This window comes from Triturus cristatus, chromosome 7 (genome assembly GCF_964204655.1).
Source record: "Triturus cristatus chromosome 7, aTriCri1.1, whole genome shotgun sequence".
Lineage (NCBI taxonomy): Eukaryota > Metazoa > Chordata > Amphibia > Caudata > Salamandridae > Triturus > Triturus cristatus.
This window is the reverse complement of record NC_140590.1, coordinates 1162706651-1162719405: the sequence shown is the minus strand read 5'-3', so window position 1 is coordinate 1162719405 and position 12755 is coordinate 1162706651. Positions and strand designations below refer to the sequence as shown.

The window sequence follows — 12755 nt, the reverse complement described above, 5'->3', positions numbered from 1 at the left end:
CAGAGACAAGCAGAGGCCACTGATGGGGAAGAATGTCGCGTAGGTTGGGATCGTCTTTGAGGCTCATCGCAGGATCATTTTTGTGACTGAATAGATTTTTTCTTTTTTCAGGACATTGAATTAAAACCGTGTATCGCCTGCTCCCTCCCCCTTACACTGCAACACTCAATCGCCTACAAACCAGTGATGTATGATGACACGATGAAAAGTCTCTATTGTGACGTGTCCTTGGTGTAAAAGGCTGGTAACCAGGCAGCCGCAGCATTGCACTCATGAGCCCCGGGCAGAGAGGGCCACTGCTGGCGGCTGGAGCTGAGGCCCGCGAGAGGCGGAAGCGGCAGGGGCCTATCAGGCTCCAAAAAGAAGTGGGTGGGGATGGGTCTAAAGGGACACGGTGAGTATATAAACCAAACGAAAACAGAACTGAAAACCGAACTTGAAACCAAACTGAAACCAAACTTGAAACCAAACTGAAACCAAACTTGAAACGAAACTTGCAACTGACTTGAAACTGGCTTGAAACTCAATTTTCTTTCCCTTTTCTTTCTTCACTTCCGTCCGTTCCGTTCCCTTCGCTTCCATCCCCTCGTCCCTTCCCTCCCCGATTTTCTCCCCTACCCGTCCATTCTCACTTCTCTCTCCTCATCTTCCATCCCTTCTCCCATCTATGCTTTCCCAACCGTCATCTTCTCTTCCCTCTCCCTTCTTCCCCTCACCCTTCCTCCCTTCTCTTCCCCTCTCCCTTCTTCCCCACACCCTTCACTTTCCCCAACCCTTCCCCTTCCCTCTCTACCCCCACTATGTACTCTCAACCTCCTCGTTCTCATCTCCCTCCACCTTCCATCTTCCCATCTCCCTCCATCTTCCCCTCTCCCTTCCCCTCCCTCATTCTCACCCTTTCCCTCTTACTATCCTCCCCTTCACCCTCTCCATTCCCCTCTCCTTCTCCCTATCCCTTCCCTTTCTCTCACCCTTCCCCTCTGCCTCTCCCTCACCCTCTCCTATTCTCTCACCCTCTCCCTCCCCCTCTCCCTCCCCCTCTAACCCTCCCTCTCCCTTTTCCTCACACTCTCCCTTCCCCTCTCCCTCCACCTCTCCCCCTCCCCATCCCCTCGCCCTCGTCCTTCCCCCTTCCACTCTCCCTTTCCGCTTGCCCTCTCCCTTTCCCCTTCTCCCTTCTCCCTTTGCCCTCTCCCTCTCCCTTTACCCCACCTTCTCCCTTTCCCTCAACCTCACCTTTTTCACTCTCCCTCCACCTTTCCCTCCCTACTCCCCTCTCTTCTTACCTTCTCCTGCTCCCTAACCCTTTTCTTCCCCTCTCCCTCTCCCTTCCCTCTTCCTATCCCTTCTCCTCTCCCTTCCTCTCTCCCTCGCTCCCTTCCCCTCTACCTTGCCCTTCCCCTCTCTCTCACCCTCTTCCTCTCCCTTCCCTTCCCTTCCCTTCCCCTCACCCTCACTCTCTCCGTTTCCCTCTCCCTCACCCTTCCTCTTTCCCTTTCCCTCCCGTTCCCCTCTCCCTTCCTCTCTCTTCACACTCACCCTTCCCCATACCCCAACCTCTCCCTTCCACTCACCCTCTCCCCTCCACTTCACCATTTTCTTTTCCTCTGCCTTTCTCTCTCCCTTTCTTCCCACCCTTCCTCTCTACCTCTCCCTTACCCTCACCCTCTCACTTCCTCTCTCCCTTTTCCTTCCTCGCACCCTTCCTCTCTTTCTTTCCCTCAACCTATGTCTTTCCCTCACCCTCACCCTCTTCTCTTCTCCCTCTCCCTCTTCCTCTCTTCCCCCTCCCTCACCCTCATCCTTCCACTCGCTCTACCCCGCCCCCTCCCCTCCCCTCCCCCTCCATCTCCTTTTCCCTCTCCTTTACCCTCACCCTCTCACTTTCCCTCATCCTTACCCTTTCCCCTCTCCTTCCACCTTTCCCTCCCACTCCCCTCTCCTCTTACCCTCTCCCTCCCCCTAATCTTTCCCTTTCCCTCTCCCTTTCCCCTTTCCCCTTTCCCATCCCCTCTCCCTTGACCTCTCCCCAGCCCTTCCTCTCCCTTCCAGTCTCTTCATGCTTCCCCTCCCCTCCCCTCTTCCTCTCCCTTCTTCTCTCTTCCCCTCTCCCTTCCTCTCTATCTTGCCTTTCCCCTCTCCCTCTCCCTCACCCTCTTCTTCTCCCTCACTCTCTACCTTTCCCTTACCTTCTCCCTTTCCCTCACCCTCTCCCTCTTCCTATCTCATTCCCCTCCCCTTCTCCCTCACCCCACCCTCTCCCTACCACGTCCCCTCTCCCTTCCCCTCTCTCCTCTTTCCCTCTCCCTTTCCCTCACCCTCTCCCTTTCCCTCACCCTCACCCTTTCCCCTCCACCTCTCCCACCCCCGTCTTCCTTTACCTCTCCATCCTCTGTGCCTTTCCCCTTCCCTCACTCCATTTCCCTCTCCCTTCCCTCTCACTCCACTTCTCCCTCCCCCTCCCCATCTCCCTCGCCCTCTCTGTTCCCCTCCTCTGCTGCCATTCCCCTTCCCCTCTCCCATTCCCATTTTCCTCTCCCTCTCCCTTCCCATCTCCCTCCCTTCCCCTCCCCCTCTCCCTTCCCCTCACCCTCTCCCTTCCTATCTCACTTTCCCTCTCTTCAATCTTCTCCTATCCCCCTCCCTTCCCCTTTCCCTTCCTTTCTCCCTTCTTTGCTCCCTCGCCCATTCCCTCTTCCTCTCCCTCCTTCTCCCTCCCACTCCCCCTCTCCTTCCCCTCACTCTTTCCCTTTTTCCTCACCATCTCCCTTTCCCTCACCCTCTCCCCTTACCTCACCCTCTCCCCATCTCTCACCCTCCCTCTTTTCCCCTCTCCCTCACCCTCAACCTCTTCCTCTTCCTTCCACTTCCCCTCCCCCTCTCCAATCCCCCCACATCTCCCCTTCCCTCCCCCTCTCCCTTTCTGTCTCGCTTCCCCTCTCTTCACCCTTTGCCTATCCCCTCCCTTCCCCCTCTCCCTTCCTTTCTCCCTTCTGTGCTCACTCACCCTGTCCCTCTTCCTCTCCTTCTTTCCCCTCCCCCTCTCCCTTCCTCTCACCCTTTCCCTTTTTCCTCTCCCTTCCTTCCCTTCCCCCCTCTCTCTTCCCTTCTCCCTCACCCTCTCCTTCTCCCTTTCCCTCTCTCCCCTCTCCCTTCCTCTCTCCCGCTCCTCCCTTCCCCTCCCTCTTTCCCTGTCCCTGTCCCTTCCCAACTTCCTTCTTTTCACCCTCACCCTCTCCCTTTCCCTCACTCTCTCCCTTCCCCTCACCCCTTCCTCTCCCTTTCCCTCACCCTTTCATTCCCTCACCCTTTCTCCTCTCCTTCCCTGCTCCCTTCCACTCTACCTCTCCCTTCCCTTGTCACTCTCCCTTTCGCTCTCTCTCATTCTTTCACTTTCCCTCAACTTCCCCCTCTCCCCAGTCCTTCCAACTTTCCCTTTCCCTCCCACAATCACTTTCCCTTTCCGACTCCCCTCTCCCCTTATCCTCACTGTCTCCTTCTTCCCCTCTCCCTTCCACACTCCCTCACCCTCCCCTCTCTGTCCCCCTTTACACTTCCCCTCTCCCTTCCCCTCTCCCACCACCTCTTCCTCCCCACTCCACTCCACTCCCCTTCCCATTCCCCTTACCCTCTCCCTTTCCCCCTCTCTTTCCCTCCCTTTCCCTCATCCTCTCCCTTTCCCCTCCCCCTAAACATTTCCCCTCTCCCTCCACCTCTCCCTTTCCCCTTTCCTTCACCATCTCACTTTCCCTCACCCTAACCCATGGCCCTCTCCCTCCCCCTCACACTCCCCCTCTCCCTTTCCACTCTCCCTCCACCGCTACCTCCCTCTACAGTACTCTCTCCCCTTCTCCCCTTCACCCGCTCCCTTCCCTTCACCCTCTCCCTTCCCCTCTCCCTCTCTGCTCTCCCTTCTCCCTTCCCACTTCCCCACCTCTCCCTCACCCTCTCTGCTTCCCTTCCTCCTCGCCCCCTCTCCCCTTCCCCACTCCCTTTCCCCTTTCCCTCTCCCCTTACTGTCTCCTTCCCCTTTCCCCTCCACTCCCTTCACCTTTTCATCTCCCTTCCCCCTTCTCCTCTCTACCTTCCCCTCTCCCCCTCCCACTCTCTTTCCCTCACCCTTACCCTACCCCTCACCCATCACCTTCCCCTCTCCGTCTCTCTTCCCCTCTCCATTTCCCTTTAGCTTTCTCTCTCCCTTTCCGTCTCCCTTCCCTTTCCCTCTCCATTCCCCTCTCTTCACCCTCATCCTTTCCCTCACCATCTCTCTTCTCCTCACCACACCATTTTCTTTCCTTTTCCCTCTCCCTTTCCCCTCTCCCTGCCCCTCTCCCTCTCTTCACCCTTCCCCTCTCCATTCCCATCCTCTCCCTTCCTCGCTCCCTTCCCCTCTCTTTCCCTCTCCCTTCCTCCCTTCCCCTTTCTTCACCCTTCCCCTCTCCCACACTCCACCCTCTCCCTTCACCGTCCCTTCTTCCTTCCCGTCTCCCTTTCCCTCACCCTCTCGCTGTCCCTCCCCCGTTCTCCTCTCCATCTCTCCCACCCCTCCCCTCTTCCTTTTCCTCCCTTTCCCCTTCTCTCTCTCCCTTTCCTCTCTCCCTTTCCTTCTCCCTTCCTTTCTCCCATCCCTTCTCCCTCACCCTTCCCCTCTAACTCCCCTTCTCCCTTTTCTCCTCCCCCTTTCCCCTCCCTCTTCCACTACTCTTCCCCCTGAACATCTCCCTTCCCCTCTCCCTTTCTCCTCTCCCTCACCCTCTCCTCCCTTCCCCTCTCCCTCTCCCTTTTCCTTCCCTTCCCCTCTAACTCTGCCTCTCCCTCCCCCTCTCTCCCATCTCCCTTCCCCTCCCCCTCTCCCTTTCCTTTCCCTCTCCCTTCACAACTCCCTTCTTATCTCCCTTCCCCTCTACTTTCCCCCACCCTTCCCCTCGCCCTCTCCCTCACCCGCTACCTCTCCCTTCCCCTCACCCCCACACTCTCCCTTTCCCTCTCTCTATCCCCTTACATCCCCTCCCCCTCTTCCACTCTCCCTTCCCCTCTACCTCTAACTCTTCCTCTCCCTTCCTCTCCCTCACCCTCTTTCTTCGACTTCCCCTCTCCCCCTCCCTTTCCCTCTTCTTTTCCCTCACCCTCTCACTTTCTCTCACCCATTCCATGCTCCACCTCGCCCACCCTTCCCACGCTTCCATCCATTCCCTGTTTCCCCCCCACATTTCCCCTTCCCATCTACCTTCTCCCTTTCCCCTCTCACTCCACCGCACCCTCTCCCTCTCCATCTCCCTCCCCTTCTTCCTTCCCCTCTCCATTACCCTCTCCCTTCCATATTCCTTTTTCCTCTCCTCTCCCTTCCCTTCACCTCTCCCTCCTCCCTTCCCTTCCCCCACCCTCTCCCTTTCCTTCTCCCTCTTCCCTTCTCCCTCCCCTTCTCACTCTCCCTTACCTTCCCCTTGCCCTTCCCCTCTCTTTACCCTCATCCTTCCCCTCACTCTCTCTATTCCCCTCACCTTTTCTTTCCCTTCCCATCTCCCTTTCGCTCACCCTTTCCTCTCTCCCTTTTCCCTCTCACTCAACTGCTCCCTCCCCCTCCCTTTCCCTCTCCCTTACCCTCTCCCTTCCCATCTCCCTTCCCCTCTTCAGTCCCCTTTACCTCTCCCTTCCCCTCTTCCTCTCCCGTCCTCGATCCGAAGGCCCCTCTCTCCCTCTTCCTCTTCCTTCCCCTCTCTCTCCTTTTCTCCTCCCCTTCCACTCACCCTTCCCCCCACCCTCGCTCTCTCCCTTTCCCTCACCCTCTTCCTTTTCCTTACCCTCTCCATCTTCCCCTCTCCCTTCCCGTTTCCCTCTCCCTCTTCCTCTTCATTCCATTTCCCCTTTTCCTCTCCTTTTCCCTCACCCGCTCACTCCCTCACCTTTTCTCTCCCTCCACCTCCCCTTTCCCTCCCCTCCTCCTCTCACTTCCCCTCTCACTTCCCCACCCTCACCCTCTTCCTCTCCCTTCCCTCTTCTTCTCCCTGTCCCTCCCTCTCCCTTTTCCTCACCCTCTCTTTCCCTCCCCCTCACCCCTCCCCTCTCCCCCTTTCCCATCCCCCTCCGCTCCCATTCCCCTCTCTCCCCCACTCCCCATCCCTCCCCCTCTCCCTCCCTCTTTCCCCCTCCCTGTCCTAACCTTTCCCCCCTCCCTTTCTTCTCCCTTGCCCTCCCCATCTCCTCTTACCCTCTCCATTTCCCTCATCCTCACCCTAACCCTTCTCCCTCCCCCTCCACCACCACCTCTCCCCTTTCCCTTCACCCTCTCCCTTCCCATCTCTTCACCCTTCAACTCACCCCACCCCTCTTCCTCTCCCTTTCCCTCTCCCTTCCCCTCTCACTCCATCTCTCCCTTTCCCTCTCTGTTCCCCTCCCATCTACCTTCCTCTCACCCTTCCCCCTTACCCTGCCTTCCCCTCTCCCTTCCCTTCCCATCTCCATTTCCCCTCTCCAATACCCTCTACCTCTCCCTTCCCCTTCCCCCGACTCTTCCTTCCTTTCTTGGTTCTTCCTTCACCCATCCCCTCCCCCTCCCCCTCCCCCTCTTCCCTTACCATCTCCTTCCCCTCTCCCTTCCGCTCCCTTCCTCTCTGCTCTTTCCTCTCCCATCCCCTCTCTCTCCCTTTCCCTCTCTCCCTCCCACTCCCTTTCCCTCACCTTCTCTTTCCCTCACCCTTTCCCTTCCCCACACCCTTCCCCACACCCTTCCCCACACCCTTCCCCCTCACCTCTCCCTTCCCCATTCCCTCTCCATTTCCCTTTCACTCTCCCTTCCCGTCTCCCTTAACTTTCCCTCACCATTCCCTCTCTTCACCCTCTCCCTTCTCTCTGTCCTCCCTTCCCTCCCCCACACTCTTTTTCCTCACCCTTTCCCTCTTCCCTTCTACCTTGCCCTCCCCTTCTCACTCTCCCTTCCCTTCCCCTCTCCCTTCCCCTCTCTTTCCCCTCATCGTTCCCCTCACCCTCTCTACTCCTCTCACCCTTTTCTTTTCCTTCCCCTCTCCCTTTCCCGCTCCCTTTCCTCTCCCCCTTTCTCTCTCCCTTCCCCTCCCCCTTTGCCTTCCTGTCTCCTTTTCCCGCTCTTCACCCTTCCCCTCTTCATTCCCCTCTTCCTTACTCTCTCCCTTCCCCTTCCCCTCTCTCTCTTCCTCTCCCTTCCCATCTCCCTTCTTCTCCCTTCCCCTCAGCCTCTCCCTTCCCCTCACCCTCACTCTCTCCCTTTTTCTCACCCTCTCCCTTCCCCACTCCCTCACCCTCTCCTTCCTTCCACTTCCTCTTCCTTTTTCCTCTCCTTCCAATTCTCCTTTCCCTTTCCCTTGCTCCCCCTTACTCTCCCTTCCCCTCTTTCTCTCCCTTCCCTCTTACCCCCCTCTCCCTTTCCCTCTCCCACTCCCTTTCCCTCACCCTCTCTTTTCCTCACCCCTAGCCTGCCCCTCCCTCTTTCCCTTTCCCATCCCCCTCCCCTTCCCATTCCCCTCTCCCTCTCCCTCCCCCTCTCTCTTCCCCCTCCCTCCCTTTCCCTCCCCCTCCCTTTCTTCCCTGCCCTCCCCCTCTCCCACTACCCTTGCCTCACTTTTCCTCACCCTAAACCCTTTCCCCTCTCCCTCGACCTCTCCCTCCCCCTCTACCCTCCCCTCTCTATTGCCCCTCCCCCTCCTTTCCCCTCAACTTATCCCTTCACCTCTCTCTCTCCCTCCTCTCTCCTTTCCCCTCACACTTCACCCTCTCCATTCCCCTCATCCTTTCCCTTCCCCTTCCCCTCACCCTCTCCCTTCCCCTCTCCATTTCTCTTTCCCTCTCCCTTCCCCTCTCCATTCACCTCTCTTCACCCTCATCCTTCCCCTCACCATCTCTCTCACCCCCACACATTTCTTTCCCTTTCCCCTCCCCCTTCCCTTTTCCCTTCCCCACCCCTTTCTCTCTCCCTCTCCCTCCTTCTCCATTCCCCTCAGCCTCTCCCCCTTCCCCTCTCCCTCACCCTCTTCCTTCCTCTTCCCCTTCCCTCTCTGTTTCCCTCACCCTCTCACTCCCTCACCCTTTCTTCTCTCGCTCCAACTCTCCCTTTCCCTTCCCCTTCCCATCTCCCTTTCCCTCTTCCTCTCCCTTCCCTCTTCCCCTCCCTGTCCCTTTCCCTCTCCGTCTCCCACTCCTTTTCTCTCACCCTCTTTTTCCTCCCCTTTCCCATTCCCCTCCCATTCCCCTCTTCCTCCTTCCCCACTCTCCATTCTCCCTCCCTATCACTCCCTTCCCCCTCCTTTTATTCTCCCCCTCACCTTCTCCCTTGCCCTCCCCCTCCCATTACCCTCACCCTTTCCCTCACCCTCTCACTTTTGCTCACCCTAACCTTTTCCCCTCTGCCACCACCTCGCCCTCCCCATTGCCCTCATCCTTTCCGCTGCCCCTCCCCTCTATATATCCCCTCACCGTTTCCCCTCCTCTCTCAATTTCCTCTCCCCTTCCCTTCCCCCTCCATCACCCTCTCCCTCTTCCACTTCCCTCTCCCTTTCTCTTACCCTTCACCCTCTCCCTTCCCCTTCCCCTTGCCCTCCCCCTCACGCTCTCTCATTCCCTCTCCATTTCTTTCCCTTCCCCTCTCCCTTCCCCTCTCCATTCGCCTCTCTTCACTCTCATTCTTCCCCTCACCATCTCTCTTCCCCTCACCCTCACCTATTTCTTTCCCTCTCTCTTTCTCCACTCCCTTCCTCTCTCCCTTCCCCTCTCTTCACCCTTCCCCTCTTCCTCTCCCTTCTCCTCTCTCTCTCCCTTTCCCTCTCCACTTCTCTTCCCGCCCCTCTTTTCTTCTCCCTACCGCTCTCCATCACCTCCCTAACCATCTTCCTCAACCCACCCTCTCACTTCCTCTTTCCCCCTCCCTGTCCCTCCCTTTCCCTCCCCCTCCCTTTCTTCTCCCTTACCCTCCCCTTCTCATCTTACCCTCTCCCTTTCCATCATCCTCTCCCTTTTCCTCACCCTAACCCTTCCCTTCTCCCTCTCCCTCCACCACCACCTCTCCCCTTTCCCTTCACCCTCTCCCTTCCCCTCGCTTCACCCTTCAACTCCCCCCACCCCTCTTCCTCTCCCTTTCCCTCTCCCCTCCCCTCTCACTCCATCTCTCCCTTTCCCTCTCTGTTCCCGTCCCCTCTACCTTCCCCTCACCCTTCCCCATTTCCCTCCCTTCCCTTCTCCCTTCCCATCTCCATTTCCCCTCTCCAATACCCTCTACCTCTCCCCTCCCCTCACTCTCCCTTGCTTTCTTGGTTCTTCCTTCACCCATCCCCTATCCCTCTCCCTCTTCCCTTACCATCTCCTTCCCCTCTCCCTTCTGCTCCCTTCCTCTCTGCTCTCTCCTCTCCCATCCCCTCTCTCTCCCTTCCCCTCTCTCCCTCCCACTCCCTTTGCCTCACCTTCTCGTTCCCTCACCCTTTCCCTTCCCCACACCCTTCCCCTTCCCCATACCCTTCCCCTTCCCCTCACCTCTCCCTTCCCCATTCCCTCTCCATTTTCATTTCACTCTCCCTTTCCGTCTCCCTTCACTTTCCCTCCCCATCCCCTCTCTTCACCCTCTCCCTTCTCTCCCTCCTCCCTTCCCTCCCCCTCCCCCTCTCTTTTCCCTCACCCTTTCCCTCTCCCTCTTCCCTTCTCCCTTGCCCTCCCCTTCTCACTTTCCCTTCCCCTCCCCTCTCCCTTCTCCTCTCTTTCCCCTCACCCTCTCTTCTCTTCTCCCTCACCCTTTTCTTTTCCTTCCCCTCTCCCTTTTCCGCTCCCTTTCCTCTCCCCCTTTCTCTCTCCCTTCCCCTCCCGCTCTCCCTTCCTGTCTCCCTTTCCCACTCTTCACCCTTCCCCTCTCCATTCCCCTCTTCCTATTGCTTACTCTTTCCCTTCCCCTCTCCCTCTTCCTCTCCCTTCCCATCTCCCTGCTTCTCCCTTCCCCTCACCCTCACTCTCTCTCTTTTTCTCACCCTCTCCCTTTCCCACTCCCTCTCCCTCTCCTTCCTCCCACTTCCCCTTCCCTTTCTCCTCTCCTTCCAATTCTCCCTTTCCCTTTCCCTCCCTCCTCCTTCCGCTACCTTCCCCTCTTCCTTTCCCCTCTTCCCCTCCCTCTCCCTTTCCCTCTCCCACTCCCTTTCCCTCACCCTCCCTTTTCCTCACCCCTAGCCTCCCCCTCCCTCTTTCCCTTTCCCACCCCCCTCTCCTTCCCATTCCCCTCTCCCTCCCTCCCCATCTCCCTTTCCCCTCCCTCTCCCTCCCTTTCCCTCCCCTCCCTTTCTTCCCTGCCCTCCCCCTCTCCCAGTACCCTTGCCTCACTTTTCCTCTTCCTAAACACTTCCCCTCTCCTTCGACCTTTCCCCCTCTCCCCTCCCCTCTCTATTGCCCCTCCCCCTCTCCTTTCCCCTCACCTTCTCCCTTCGCCTCTATCTCTCCCTCCCCTCTCCTTTCCCCTCACACTTCACCCTCTCCATTCCCCTCATCCTTTCCCTTCCCCTCACCCTCATGCTCTTCCTTCCCCTCTCCATTTCTCTTTCCCTCTCCCTTCCCCCTCTCCATGCACCTCTCTTCACCCTCATCCTTCCCCTCACCATCTCTCTCGCCCCCACACATTTCTTTCCCTTTCTCCCCTCCCTTTCCCCTCTCCCTTCTCCCTTCCCCACCCCCTTTCTCTCTCCCTCTCCCTCCTTCTCCGTTCCCCTCAGCCTCTACGTTTCCCTCACCTTCTCACTTTTACTCACCCTAACCTTTTCTCCTCTCCCACCACCTCTCCCTCCCCATCGCCCTCATCCTTTCCCCTCCCCCTCCCCTCTACATTTCCCCTCACCATCTCCCCTCCTCTCTCAATTTCCTTTCCCCTTCCCTTCCCCCTCCATCACCCTCTCCCTCTTTCTCTTCCCTCTCCCTTGCTCTCACCCTTCACCCTCTCCCTTCCCCTTCCTCTCGCCCTCCCCCTCACGCTCTCCTTTTCCCTCTCCATTTCTTTCCATTCCCTTCTCCCTTCCCCTCTCCATATGCCTCTCTTCACACTCATTCTTCCCCTCACCATCTCTCTTGCCTCGCCTATTTCTTTTCCTCTCCCTTCCCCTCTCTTCACCCTTCCCCTCCCTTCTCCTCTCTTTCTCCCTTTCCCTCTCCTCTTCTCTCTCCTGCCCCTCTTTTCTTCTCCCTACCCATCTCCATCACCTCCCTAACCATCTTCCTCAACCCACCCTCTCCCTTCCTCTTCCCCTCTCCCCTCCCTTTCTGTTTCTCTCACCTTCTCATTTTCCTTCCCCCTCACAGTTCCCCCTCTCCACCTTTCCCAACTCCCCACCCTCTTCTTTCCCCTCCCCATTCCCCATTTCCCTTCCCCTCTCCCTTTCCCTCTACCTTCCTTTCTCCCTTCCCCTGTTCCTCTCACTTCCCCTCTTCCTCCTTCCTCCTTCTCCATTCCCCTCACCCTCACTCTCTTCCTTTTTCCTCACCCTCTCCCTTTCCCTCACCCTCCTCCCCTCTCCCTCTTCCCTTCTCCCTCTTCCTTCCCCTCTCCTCATCTCTTCCCTCTCCCTTCCCCTCTCTTCACCCTCATTCTTCTCCTCAGCCTCTCTTCCTCTCACCCTTTTCTTTCCCTCTGTCTCTCCCTCTCCCTCCCCATCCTCTCACTTCCCCTCCCACAACTCTCTCCCTTCTCCTCTCCCTTCCTTGCTTGCTTTTCCTCTCCCCTCTCCCTCTCCTTCCCCTCTCCCTCTCCCTCTTCCTCTCCTTCCCCTCTCCCGCCTCCTTTCCTCTGACCCTCACTCTCCCTTTCCCTCACCTTCTCGCTTTCCCTCATCCTCTTCCCTTACCTCTCCGTCTTCCCCGTCCCCCTCTTCCTCCTCTCCCTCTCCCTTCCACTTTCCCTTTCCCTCTCCCTTCCCCCACCCTTTCCCATCTCCCTCCCCCTCTCCCCCTCACTCTCTCACTTTCCCTCAACCTTACCCTTTCCCCTCTCCCTCCACCTCTCCCTTTCCCTCCCAATCTCCCTTCCCTCATGCCCCTTTTCCATTCCCCTCCCCCTCTCCCCTTCCCCTACTCCAAAACCCAAACCCACCCTGAACCCTAAAATTATCCTTAGCACCTCAAAACCCAAACCCACCCTGAACCCTAAAATTTCCCTTGGCACCCCAAAAACCCAACCACCGTGAACCCTAAAATTACTCTTAGCACCCCAATACCCACACCCAGTCTGAACCCTAAAATTACCATTGGCACCCCAATACCCAAACCAGCACTGAACCCTAAAATTACCCTGCAAACCCCAAAACCCATTCCCACTCTGAACCCTAAAATTACCCAGTGCACCCCAAAGCCATGCTCAACCCTACAAAAACACGTGCCGACCCAAAATACATACCCACCCTAAAACTTAAAATTACTATTGGCACCCCAAAACCCAAACCCACCCTGAAAATTACAAATTAACCTTAGCACCACAAAACCCAAATCCACCCTGAACCCTAAAATGACCCTGGGCACCACAAGACCTAAATCCACCTAGAACCCTAAAATTACCCTTAGCACCCCAAATCCCAAACCTACCTTAAACCCTAAATTTACCCAGGACACCCCAAAACCCAAACCCACCCTGCACTCTAAAATTACCCCTACACCCCAACACCCAAACACAGCCTGAACCCTAATATTACCCTGGGCACCCCAAAACCCACACTGAACACTAAAATTACCCTTAGCACCCCAAAACCAAAACCTACCCTGAACCCTAAATT

The 12755-nt window shown here is 57.3% G+C and overlaps 1 pseudogene; it reads right to left on the bottom strand.

The window, feature by feature from the left end:
- Positions 1-1896: 1896 nt before the first annotated feature.
- Positions 1897-12755, bottom strand: part of LOC146811330 (uncharacterized) — a 43841-nt pseudogene continuing 32982 nt past the window's right edge.